Source organism: Vipera berus (genome assembly GCF_964194415.1).
Source record: "Vipera berus genome assembly, chromosome: 1".
NCBI lineage: Eukaryota > Metazoa > Chordata > Lepidosauria > Squamata > Viperidae > Vipera > Vipera berus.
In genome coordinates, this window is record NC_138202.1 from 270,975,050 (window position 1) to 270,988,360 (window position 13,311).

The window sequence follows — 13,311 nt, forward strand, 5'->3', positions numbered from 1 at the left end:
ATTCACCACTTCTGGAGGCAGGTTGTTCCACTGGTTAATTGTTCTAACTGTCAGGAAGTTTCTCCTTAGTTCTAGGTTGCTTCTCTCCTTGACTAGTTTCCATCCGTTGCTTCTTGTCCTGCTTTCAGGTGCTTTGGAGAATAGCTTGACTCCCTCTTCTTTGTGGCAGCCCCTGAGATATTGGAACACTGCTATCATGTCACCCCTCACTCTTCTCTTTGTTAAACTACACATACCCAATTCCAGCAACCGTTCCCTATATGTTTTAGCCTCCAGTCCCCCAATCATCTTTTTGCCCTTCTCTGTACCCTTTCTAGAGTCTCAACATCTTTTTTACATTGTGGTGACCAAAACTGAATGCAGTATTCCAGGTGTGGCCTTGCCAAGGCATTGTAAAGTGGTATTAGTACTTCACGTGATCTTGATTCTATCCCTCTGTTAATGCAGCCTAGCACTGTGTTGGCTTTTTTGGCAGCTGCAGCACACTGCTGGCTCATATTGAAGTGATTGTCTACTAGGACTCCGAGATCCCTCTCACAGTTACTACTATTGAGCAAGGTATCACCTATACTATACCTGTGCATTTGATTTTTCCTGCCTAAGTGTAGAACCTTACTTTTTTCCACCATTGAATTTCATTTTGTTAGATAGCGCCCAGTGTTCGAGTCTATCCAGATCCTCCTGTATTTTAAGCCTATCTTCTGGAGTATTGGCTATTCCTGACAGCTTGGTGTCGTCTGTAAATTTGATGAGTTCCCCATCTATCCCCTCATCCAAATCGTTGATGAAGATGTTGAAGAGCACTGGGCCCAGAACAGAGCCCTGGGGCACCCCACTACACACTTCCTTCCATGTAGATGCAGTTCCATTGAGGACCACACGCTGAGTACGGCCTGTCGGCCAGCTATGAATCCATCTGGTGGTGATGCTATCTAACCCAGATTTTTCTATCTTATCAAGTAGTAGGTTGAACAACATATTGAGATGGTATAGGTTCTCCTGCTTGAGAAGACCTCCAAGGTTTATTCCAGATTCTATTCTATTCTATTCTATTCTATTCTATTCTATTCTATTCTATTCTATTCTATTCTATTCTATTCTATTCTATTCTATTCCATTCCACTCCACTCCACTCCACTCCACTCTACTCTTCTCTACTTCTGTTCTGTTCTGTCTTGTCCTATTCTATTCTATTTTAACATAAATCTCTTAATGAACTGCTTGTTCTGTTTTTGATAAATGTTTGGCATTAGATATTTAACTCCAAGACGGAAAATAAATAGCACATGATTAACTTTACTTATTTCAATAATGAGCAGAATACATGAAACCAACAATTTTAGCTATGAAGCATTTTAGGTAAATTATTGTAAGCTTCCAAGCAGTTGTAAAGTCACTTTTATTAAAAACATTACTTTTCTACCAGAATTCTATTATAGTATATAGTTTTCTAGCTAAACTTAGCAACTTAATATCATTATCATTTTTGCTAAAATAATTTCAAATATCTTTTTGCATATTAAATTTAGCAATGAAAAACTGATACTGAAAATGAGAAACCATGAATTCACACTTAATTCTGAATTTTATTTCTTGCTTCCTGTATTTCTAAAGAATCTGATGGTGAATGCATTTTAAAGTACTGATCTACTATGCAAAATTACTCATCAAACACAATGAGACTTAACAGTATTTTAAGATTACATGAATAGAATTGTTAATGTTGTTAATTTTTTTAAAAAGTGAAGCCGTCAAAAGGTTGCATCTTATCCTGCTTATTGCTTCATTTTTTAACCTAAATAGAACTAATATGAAATCATTCCATCATTCAGAATGCTTTTTTTTATGCTACAGATGAACTGGTACTGCAGATAGACTAAACAAGAGGCAGACGTTTCATCTATACACATCTTGACCATCCCAGCTGCATCCAGGCCATACCTGAAGTTATTGAGTGTATTCACTTAAAACATGTATATGTCTTTAAAAAAAAGCTAAAATAAAGGCATCTAATTTCCAGTTCAGAAAGGAAATACTTGAAATATAGAACTATTTCATTAAATAGATATAACCATCCCTTTTGCCAATAAAACCATTCATTTTTAGTAAACTAGGAACATCTAATGTAAACATTCAGAACCACATTAATTAATTAATGTATATGCCACCTGACTACCAGTGATTCTGGACAGTTTAATAGGGCATAGAAAGCATAACTGGGAGATGTAGTTTGAAACTATTTATAAGAATATACAAAATCCACACACTGTACAAAAGACAGAGCAATAACAAGCATCTTTGAAGTAAGTGGAAATTATTCTTTCTTTTTCTGGCACCCTTCCTATATAATGGTTCCCTCCCAAGGTCACAGAACAAACAAGCTCAGTTCCCAGTATTTATTTCCCAGCTGTAAGTAAACCTTTCACCAATCAAAGCATTAATTCATAGTATCTAATAATATCTAATAATAATCAAATCACCCAGAATCATCATTGCCACCCAGAGTTGGAAAACTGAACAGGGAAGGAAGGCAGGTAGGTAGGTAGGTAGGTAGGTAGGTAGGTAGGAAAGAAGGAAGGAAGGAAGGAAGGAAGGAAGGAAGGAAGGAAGGAAGGAAGGAAGGAAGGAAGGAAGGAAGGAAGGATACATTGTATATTCAAAGGCAAAAAGCTTATTTGTAATGTTCACCTAGCACTGGCTGCCAACTCCTTAAAGCAGCTATGTCTTTTCCCAAGATGGCATGGCCACAGCATGATACTGAGAAAAGATGTATTTCATGTAAACAATTGTAGACATGTGCTACATGTGTTCTTTCATGTCCTCCAAAACAATGCCTTGGGACAAACCACTTCATTACTTTAAACATACTGAACAACACAAACAAGAACCCACCTATTCTACTATCTTGAAATTTATTTTAAATTTATTTTTTGAAACCTGGATGCTTCCTGATGCTTCAAAAATGCATAGAAAAAAGCATAAGCACTAAACTTCAGAAGAGGTTAGTGATTTTCTTCCCCAACAAATGACTCAATCCCATCAAGATTTTGAATTTAACCTTTTGCAGGCTGTGAATTATATAACCAACTTGGCATGAGTCATCAAAGGCTCTTGAAATAAAGTACCATGCATAACCATGTACATTTTTCATTCTACCAGCTATCACATATTGAAGAATATACTTGCATGTTTATATTTTCTAAGGCTTCATACAAATTCAGTGGGGCTTATCTGGGGCAGAGATTAATAGAACTGCATTATAAAAACATTTTTACATGTTTCCCAAATCCAGCAATCATGTGTTAATGGAAGAAGGGAACCCAGACAGTACAATCACACCTACCTCAGTTAACCCCAAACATCTTCCAACATCCAGTATTAGTATTTCTGCTTCCTCAGAGAGAAAATGTCAAAAGCACCAATAATCTGTCAGGTTTCCCAATAGCTGATGCAAAACCTCTTGGCCTAATAACTTAACAGCCTATGAGGAAACCCATATGTGCAGTCACACATAAGCTTTATACATGAAATACCAGATCAGGACCTATTTTTATGTTAATTTTTGGACAAGCCATTGGATGTATACTAGATTTTAGAATTTATAACCTTGATATCCCAGGTTCAGGCTTAGCAATAATGAAAAAGAATACATCAGATCAGCCTTCCTGAAATATATGGGGATTTCAACTCTCAGAGATCCCAGATCAAGAAAAATAAGCCTGCCTGCCTGCCTGCCTGCCTGCCTGCCTGCCTTCCTTCCTTCCTTCCTCCCTCCCTCCTCCCTCGAGGCTGAACAGGCAGAGTTATCCCACTCAAAGGATTCCCAGAAGAAATTTCCCCTAGAGGAAAACGGGAAAAACCTCCTTCCATGACCCTTCTACTACCCAGCTTCACAGGCAAATACCCAGCAGTCTCTTCATGCAGCCACAAAACATTTGCATGGTTATTTTCGGCTCCTCATTCCTCTAGTATTTATGCACCTTATTGCCATTCCCCTGTCAGCCTGACTGCCAGCAAGAGAGCTTGACAGTCCTCAAGTCAGAGGTCACAGAGAGTTGAGCATGGCATCCACTGCCATCACGTTTCCGTGGAAAGGAGTAAACAGGAGGAAGAAAGGAAGAAGAGAAAGAAAGGGGAAAGTGGCCGGAGCCAGCCAGCTCTCTGCTTTCAGCTATCCTCGCAGAGCGTGTCCCGACCAAAATCACACAAGTATACTGCAGCCTCATTTACACATGCGGTAGGAGGAAGCAGGGTGGGGAGGGAGGTGGCAAGCGATCAAAGGAAAGGAACGGAAGGGGCTAAAGTAGTAATGTGTTTGTATGAGCACTACTGATTTCCCTCAGAGAAACGACTTGAGAGAGATCAGGAAATTAATTGTTTCCAGCAGGTCCTGGAGGCAGGTGCACCCCCGCCAGTTCAAGAGCTGCTGCCCTACTCACCGCACCTTACAATTTCACCTGAATTGAATTCACTCCCTCCCCCTCCCCCACCCTTCCGGTTTCTATTTTATTTTATTGTTTGGCTTAAGAAAAGGAGAGCCTGCCTTTGCTCAGCTTTACATTCCACAGCATTCACCCACCCACCACCCCCTTCCAAGCTGCAAAGCAGCAAGCAATCTTTCAATAACAGATCGCCTTACTGAACCACGGCACGTTGCTCTTGCCACATTGCAGTAGCGTGGATCGCTAGGAAACAACACGAGCAACACACACTGCATCTTGGAATCCGCCTGCAGCTTCTTCCCTTTTGGCTAGGGAAGCGCACCTTTCCAGAGAAAAGAGAACCCCCAAGCTGGAATTAACAGCTTTGAAAACCAGGAACACCCTTTCCCTTCCCCCCCCCACCACATCCCCACCGAACTGCATCTCCAGCATTACCTGAATTTTTATCAGAAAAATACCATCTGTCCATCTCTCCAGTCACTCCAAAGACTGCAACAGCCTGTAAATTCCAGTTGTCCATTCTTCGAGGTCACGGATAAAACGCTAAAGAGCAGCAGTGACTCCCATCAATCATATAGAATGTATGATAGGAGACCTACTGATGTAAGCTAGTCACCAGAGAAAATACCCACTGATGACGCATATCCAGGCATAAAAATAGTTACAGGGCCCTCAAAGGGATTATTCAACAGCCTACATTTAGATATTCTTACAAGAGACCTAAAGTCAATTTGTTGCTTGTAGGGGGAAATGAAATGCTGGAGTTTGAGTTTCTGTAGCAAACAGAACTACAAGTAGCTGGTTTAAAAAGTTACAACATTAAAAGTATTTATAAATGTCTGGATACCACATTGCATACATTCAGAAGAACAAGACATGCTGGGTGGAAAATGCAACACATAATGTTTATTTTTACCTTCTTTATTTTTCATTTACTAGTTTTTTAATTTCATTTCCACATGCATGTTAAAATTGTTTGTATATATATATATATACATACATACATATTACGCTTTCTTCTCCTCTTCCTCAGCCCCCCCCTTCCCCCCCAAAAAAACATCACTGGATGTACATGAATTAAAGCAACTTAAAAGCAACTGACTTTCTAAAGCAATATCCTTTTAGCAAAATGAAGAAAAAAAAGAAAATGAGTATTTATTCTCTTTATTTTAACAGAATGCCTGAGCAAAAAATCTGGAACTTTATTTCATAAATCATGAATTACATATTATTAGGAGCGGGGTATATCTTGAAACACCTCTTGAGGATTCATTAATCTTCTGTGCCTCAGATTGACCTGGACCACAAATGCTAGCCAAAGGGGCAATTTTATTCCCATTATATTTGCTGTTTTCAATGATAGGTACTTTTACTATCTATATTTGCAACCATTTACATGCCCCTAATAAAGTAATGGATGCAACTCAGAGATACCTCTAAAGAGTCAAATTTTCTTATCCATGAAACAGGTAGCCCATGTGATCTGGTAGTTAAGATATTGGACTAGAAATATCAAATATCACTGAGGGACTTTAAACTGGGGTTTAGACTCTCTCTAAACCCTACATACCTCACATGAGGGTTCTTGTATGTACTCAACACCTCTGAAATCACCTATTCCCCAAATAAACATATCCCAAGAAAAAACAGTATCATAAAAAAACAATGAAGGCAAAACTCCAGGCGTTCACCATCTTAATTTTCCCCCAATGCTTTATCACTCATTCTGGAGAAGGCAACCCACTTCACGATCATTTGTTTTCCATTGTCTAGCAAAACTGGTCTTTTTAGATATCAGGAGGAAGAGCAACCTGATCACAGGGACTTATGTGTGCATTTGTGCACGCGGTGGTCTGAGCATAGGTTTGTAGCTGCAAAGGACTGGAGAAAGTTTTTGTTTTCAGATTCCACATCTACTGTATATAATCTTCAGTCAAGTTCTTTTTCCAAGTCCATTAATATGACTTCCATAAGATGAAGGGGGGAGAAAATTACTGGCTCACTCCCCCATCACCCAAAAGCCATTTAGTGATGTCCTCCAATTTCAAAACACTTATATTCTGGTTATTCCAGCCCAAGAAATATTCCTTAAAGGAATGGAATGGAATGGAACAATATTTTACACTAAGAGTCATCACATGGTGCTAAGAAAACGTACTCTGAAGAATTAAAATGTTGGAACGTGTCTTGCTTTTTTTTTGTTTCAGGGTAAAACACATGAAAGGACTAGTTTGAGCTTGGCACATTCAAAACAAATAGGCTAAGATAATGGGTGATGTTACATGCTTTTGTTTCCTTTAAGAACTAGCAAGCACTTTGTTGAATTGCTTTAATAAACAAATCTAACCAGTTGGATGAGATTTGAAAAAAAAATGTTACAGCAGCATTTTTCTCTGTGAATTTTAAATCTTTTTAAAGTATTAATTTAGTCTTCACAATTTTAAATTGTCTTTGTGGCATATCTTAATTTATTTTTATATCTAACTGTTATTGTACTTTATTCTCCATTCATGGTGGAATGAGAGCTTGCAACCCTAGACATGCAAATGGCAGCTAAACTTTTTATTTAACTTTTATTTCTCAATCTGAAATCATGTAAAACTCAAAGAGGTTGTTCCTATTTTCTGAGCTTGGTTGGGATTTTTTATTTTTTTTGCAGATATTGTTGAACTAGATAACATTAGTACCAGAAGGCAATGGCGTTTGCTCTCATTTTATATATATTTTATATATGTTTTATTATCTATCTACATTATTATTTATATATAATTCCAAGGAAACAATCAAAAAGCCCAAAAGGAAACAGAAAACTCATACACACATCATCAGTAATCAACATCCAGATGAACAGAGATGAGACTAAACTAATGATCAAGAAGTAAACAATTCCCTAATCAATGAACTACCAACACAGTCAAACAAGCTAACAATAAACAACAGCCTAAAATCAAGGAACCACTAAGACCACTTCCACTAACACTTACAGGGCAAGACACTGGTATATAAAACGAGAGCAAACCCATTTCCTTGTAGCACTGATGATGTTACCTAGTTTGATAATAAAATGTCTGCAAGAAAACAACCAAACTCAAGGAGCACCAAGGACCCTACAGTTCAGCCCAGAGGTATAAATATTCTCTTCCATCAGTAGCAAGAATAACTTTAGAATATACTTTATATTAATACAAAAGCATGATATTATGAAAATAAAGTCAATTCAATTTTTAATTATTTCTAAATAATTTCTGCCTTACTTTTTTATCTAAAAAAATATGTTGAATTACCAATCAGCAGACAATAATTACTGATCATGATCTATCATTATATCTGGTGCCCCCAAACTATGATATGTCTTCAACCTCCAGCATTTCCAACCAGAAAGGCCAAAAGCCAAGAATTGTAGGAGTTGTAGTCCCAGTACAGATTCTAGGGAAATAGCCTTAAAACTATATGAAAGTTATTTTATACAACAAAGACTATCTATTCTCTCTGAATTTATCTCCACCAGATATTAATCAATGATGAAAAAAATAAGATGCATTTGTTGCCCTGTGATACACACTTCTACCTGTCTCTTCCCAATTAAGATAAGATTGTTATAAATAAAAGTGCAAATTATTTTTAGCACACAGATTTTGCTAAGCACTCACGTTTCTCTCCAGTGTGTAAATGCTGGCAGTTCTGCTTGCCCTAGTTTAACAGCCCTCTGCAGAAATATTCATTGGTGACATCAAGCTGATTTATCCCAAACAGGACTCAGCGAGAAGTGTGGTATTTATTCTCTCTTCCTGTCTCCAAATTAGCATTCTGTGTTTGCTGTCCAATGCAATTTTCACCAGTATCCAGGAAAACAGCAACTTATTTTCTAAAAAAAATAATAATAATCATAGATTAAAACAATAAAATTTAACAGAAATGAAGATAGGGCAATACAGCAAAACAGAGTTAACAATAATAGAAATATATAATATAGGACTGGATGTTCAAAATATTATGATCCTTTCCCCATATATAACTTAAAACTCTATCATAGCATAGCTCAGCCATTGTTAAGGTGATGTAAGACCTATCCTTATTAATGTTATTTTGACATAACAGTTCCATAACTCTAAAAGATGCCATGAAGAGACATGATACTCTGAAAACTCAGCCCAATAATATTAGAACAAAAACAATGAGGTCTATTCAATTCTAAGCAGCAGTATGTTTGATTTACCACTTAATATATATTAAGATATGTATGCGTATTAGAGGCCTTCAAATCTGAGGAATGGTTGTTGCCAGATGGTTAGTTTTAAAGTTTATCTGATTTGCATCCAGCTGTGTTCACCTGTCAAAGTAAATGGCAACAGCTGATGGATTGCATTCTCTCCTCTCCTGAAAAACTTCATGTGGCCCCATATAAGCGATGACATGGAAACCAACTTGCACCACATTGCACACAACTGCAAATGTTATTTTTCTCCCAATCTAAATAACCATTGTTTTATAGTTCACTATTCTAGGATGAGGATGTCTTTCAGGGCTACCATATTCAGGCTGTAAAAATCTAGCTAACTATTAGATGGCAACAAAGCATTACAGCTTTTGTTGCAACCTAGTATTATCAGCCTGATTTCAACCCATTTTCTCATGACGGTTAAGGTGCTAACTATAAACTAGGAGACCATGAGTTCTAGTCTTTCCTTGGGCATGGAAGCCAGTTGGGTGATTTGGGGGGCGGTTCATTCTTTCTCAGCGTTGTTGTTGTTGTGGGAAAAATAGAAGACAAGGCATTATGCGTGCCACTTGAGTTCTACCAAATAAATGTGGCAAATAAATTCTATGATACATTTGAAAAAAATAAACTGATGAAAGCTTGTACAAGATTGTACTGATATCTATACTAGATATGATTAGCTGGTACTTAAAATTCTATAGATTTTTTTTTCAATCTTGCAGAATTAAGAGCTGTAACAAAATGGCTAGGCTCCCTTGCTATACTTTTATCACCTTGTATTTCTAATCATAGTTTCTTCTGCGCACACAAAAAAAGAATGATTTGAAGAAGAAAGAGTTTCTTTATTTACAGATTTAACATCACCTGAATCAGGTGGTAGAGATTTACCTGTGATTTATGAGCCCTCCAAACCCACCAGGATTATCAGATATACTTTATAAAAGGTGCAAGTTCCAGTTTCTCTTAATCAGAAGACATTCTGTGTGGCATAATAGCAATTGTGAGATAACAGTGCCCATGTAGTTCAAGTGATTCATCAGGCGGATCATGGCAGAAGCTAACTTTAAGAGAGCTGAGAGAAAGAAATGCAACAGCAAGAATTTTCAGTCATTCCTGGGCACAATATGACTTCAAATGAAAAAAAAAATTAACACTATTTTAATGTGGCTCATTAATCACAGAGCACCCCCAGGATTTACTTTAGGGAATTCATCAAGGAACTCCCAGAGCACTTTAAAGATCATGACAGTACTTATGGGGTAAGAAAGGGGGATGTCTTTCCAGGGGTGGAACTCTGGTAATTTTGAAATAATGCAATTTGTAAATTGCAATAATTAAAAAAAGAGAAAAATAATAAAAACTATGTAGGTTTGGTCCATTTTAAATTAATCTTAATAAATACAGCAAAATTTGTTTCTGGTGCATTATAATTGGCATAAATCTATTAGTCCCAGAAGAATTCAAGGCATGCAGCCAGCTGAACTTGATGTGTGAGGGACTTTTTTGCATCATACAGAGGCAATTCAAAACATCACAACTAAGATTGATGAACACTTGTCCTACAAATATGAGTCAATATAACTATTTTCAGCCATTATTATCTACAATTAGTTTTTCTATTTACCCATGGCTATGAAACTCAGTAAAACTATTTCAAAATAGTATACTATTGAGTATTTTTAAAACTAGATACCACAAATATTATTTTTATATCATATGTACATATAAATTTTATTCAACCTAACTCCTATGTGTACAGGTAGTCCTTGACTTACAAAAGTTCAGTTAGTGACCATTCGAAATTACAACAGCACTGAAAAAGTAACTTATGACCACTTTTCACACGAATGACCATTGCAGCATCCCCCTGGTCACGTAATCAAAATTCAGATGCTTGGAAACTGACTCACATTTATGACCGTTCCAGTGTTCTGGGGTCATGTGATCCCCTTTGCTACCTTCTGACAAGCAAACTCAATGGGAAAGCCAGATTTGCTTAACAACTGTGTTAGTAATTTTTTTTTTAATCCCATTTATATCCCGCCCTTCTCCGAAGACTCAGGGCAGCTTACAATCTAAGAAGCACAAACCAATGTGCTTAGCAATAGCCTTCATTCTATGTATATGCCTGCTTATTAGGGCTTTCGCCCTCCCCCCAAGCGGCATTTTTACAAAGTCAGCTTATTGCCCCCAACAATCTGGGTCCTCATTTTACCTACCTCGGAAGGATGGAAGGCTGAGTCAACCTTGAGCCTGGTGGGACGCGAACCTGCACTAATTGCAGGCAGCTGGTGTTACTTAAGGAGGCATTAGCCCACTGCTCCACCAAGGCTCCAATTGAACGATTGCAGTGAACAACTGTGGGAAGAAATGTAATGAAATGGAGCAAAATTCACTTAGCAAATGTCTCACTTAGCAACAAAAATGTTGCACTCAATTGTGGTCGTAAATCAAGGACTACCTATATTTGCATATGTAAATGGATTTCGCTTGAACTAAAACATGAAAGAAAAGGGAGGAAATGTACAGTGTTATGGCCCAATTATTTATGAAGAGTTGCAATATTTTGGAATCAAACTATGATTTGATTTTGCAAATCAAAATCCTGGCAACTGCCTGGACAAGTTTTTGCAGATTACTTGGCAAGATTTTTGGAAGTAGTTTGACTTTATTTTTTTTCCCCTAACAGCTAAGATTACCAGATATCTGAATAGGTAATTGGTAATTGGAAAGGAATAGACAATTGGAAAGGAAGACACACTAACTATTTAACTCTCATGGCATCCATAACGAAAATTACAGCGAAAAACTACAAAGTACTTGAGCCTGCAAGTATATGAAATTGCTTTTTCCAGAATCAGGCTGGTTCTTCAATTACAATATTTTTCCTACAAATCTTTATTTTCAGGAACATACACCGACAATAATTTAGCTGATACCAACGCACTATACCAATTTCACCATAGAAGTGTATGACAAGTGATGAGATCTATAGACTACAGTGAAAATAAAGTTGAAGAGGCTGAATTGAAACCGAATATTGGAATTAAGAAATAAATTAAACAACATAAATCTAGGCCGATGAGTCTGGTGATGGACAAGGGAAAGAAACAGACAAGTTACAACGTCACAATAAGTAAAAGTCTTGAATGACTACTGAAAACAGTCCAAATTTTTTAAAAAACAAAAACACTCAAAATTGAACAATATTTTAAGACTATGCCTGGCAGATAGAAATCAGGATGAAAAGGAGGTCATGTCCTCCTTCTGCCAGATGTCCGCCCAAGGTTACCCAGATCACTTTGTGTTAAAGCAGCATTGCAACTCAAAATCTCTTAGTTTCTAACCTGGTGTCTTAACTACTGCACCAATTGACTCTCCTCAAGAATTGACTGGTGATAAAATAGGAGTGATTTGTTGATCTGCTTGTTTTTATCAACATCAGATACTATAGAACACACATGTCAAACACAAGGCCCGGGGGCGGATCCAGCCCGCGAAGTGGTTTCATGTGGCCCAAGAAGCCATCCTAGAAACAGTGAGGGAATGGCCCCCACTGCCTTGGCCCTGGCCCAGAGACCCTCCTTCTGCCAGAGACCCTCAGATCTGTCCCACTCCTGCCCAGGCCCCCATAGGCACCCTTGATGCGAACGATGTAGAGCTGGCCATGCCGACCCAGTAGGCCATACGCACTCTAGCCACGCCCACCCAGTAGGCCACGCCCACCCTGGCCATACCCACCCGGCCCCCTGAGGGCAACTGTAATGCTGATGCGGCCCTCAATGAAATTGTGTTTGACACCCCTGCTATAGAATATGCTTTCATTGTTCATCCTATAAAATAGTATGAAAGTATGAGCACATTCTGAAAATAAGAAAGTACAGACTAATATTGCATAATATATGAGTTTTTATAGAATATGGGGATAACCTTGAAGAAGTAACACAAGAACAGTATTGTAATTAACAATTTAGCTCTGAAATGGCTGTCTTATAAACTCCTTGTGACAAGCAGCTGTCAGGAGTATTTGTGGGCAATCTCATGTCCTCTCCTTGTCTGGAGAGGAATTATAAAGAGCTGGTCTATAGTATTTGCCAGCTCTTCATTCTGCCAGTGACATCTGCTTCACTTTTTAGAGCCATCTAAAAGGTTTGCCATTTATTTCCTGGAAGTCTCAGGACCATAAATTTTTTTGATTGAATTTACAGTAATTTGTCAATGTAATCATTAGAGCAAAAAAAAACAACTTGATGGCACATAATCAGTTTCTCATTTCTCTGAATCTGACCATTTTTGTTTCTCATTTCTCATGTGGCCATTCTTATTTTAATCTGTCTCATTCTCATGCTAGATTGAGATTTTTTTAAACAAAAGCTTGCACTACAACTTTTATCCATTTTTGTGCACACTGCTTGAAAGGTTAACATTTTTGCTTAATACGTTGCAGCTTTTGCAAATTATTTTGCACTGATTGTGCACCGATATAGCACACTATATTTTGCCTAAATAGTATTTGCATGTGTTTCTTCTCCCTAATACTTCTTCTTTGGTGACCTGCTGTGCAGAATTCAGAGAAAGGGGCATTTCAAAAGATGACTGTGGAGTTTGGGAACTGGTTTGCAAATTAAAATTAGGTAAGCTTGCATGCAA

At 37.6% G+C, this 13,311-nt stretch overlaps 1 protein-coding gene across 1 annotated transcript in view; it reads right to left on the bottom strand.

The window, feature by feature from the left end:
- The window catches only part of HIVEP2 (HIVEP zinc finger 2), a 154,098-nt gene that overhangs the window by 84,627 nt on the left and 56,160 nt on the right, over positions 1-13,311 (bottom strand). Inside the window, exon 2 of the mRNA XM_081332983.1 lies at positions 8,093-8,307. The gene's annotated coding sequence lies outside the window, so the exon portion shown is untranslated. The remainder of the gene's footprint in view (positions 1-8,092; positions 8,308-13,311) is intronic.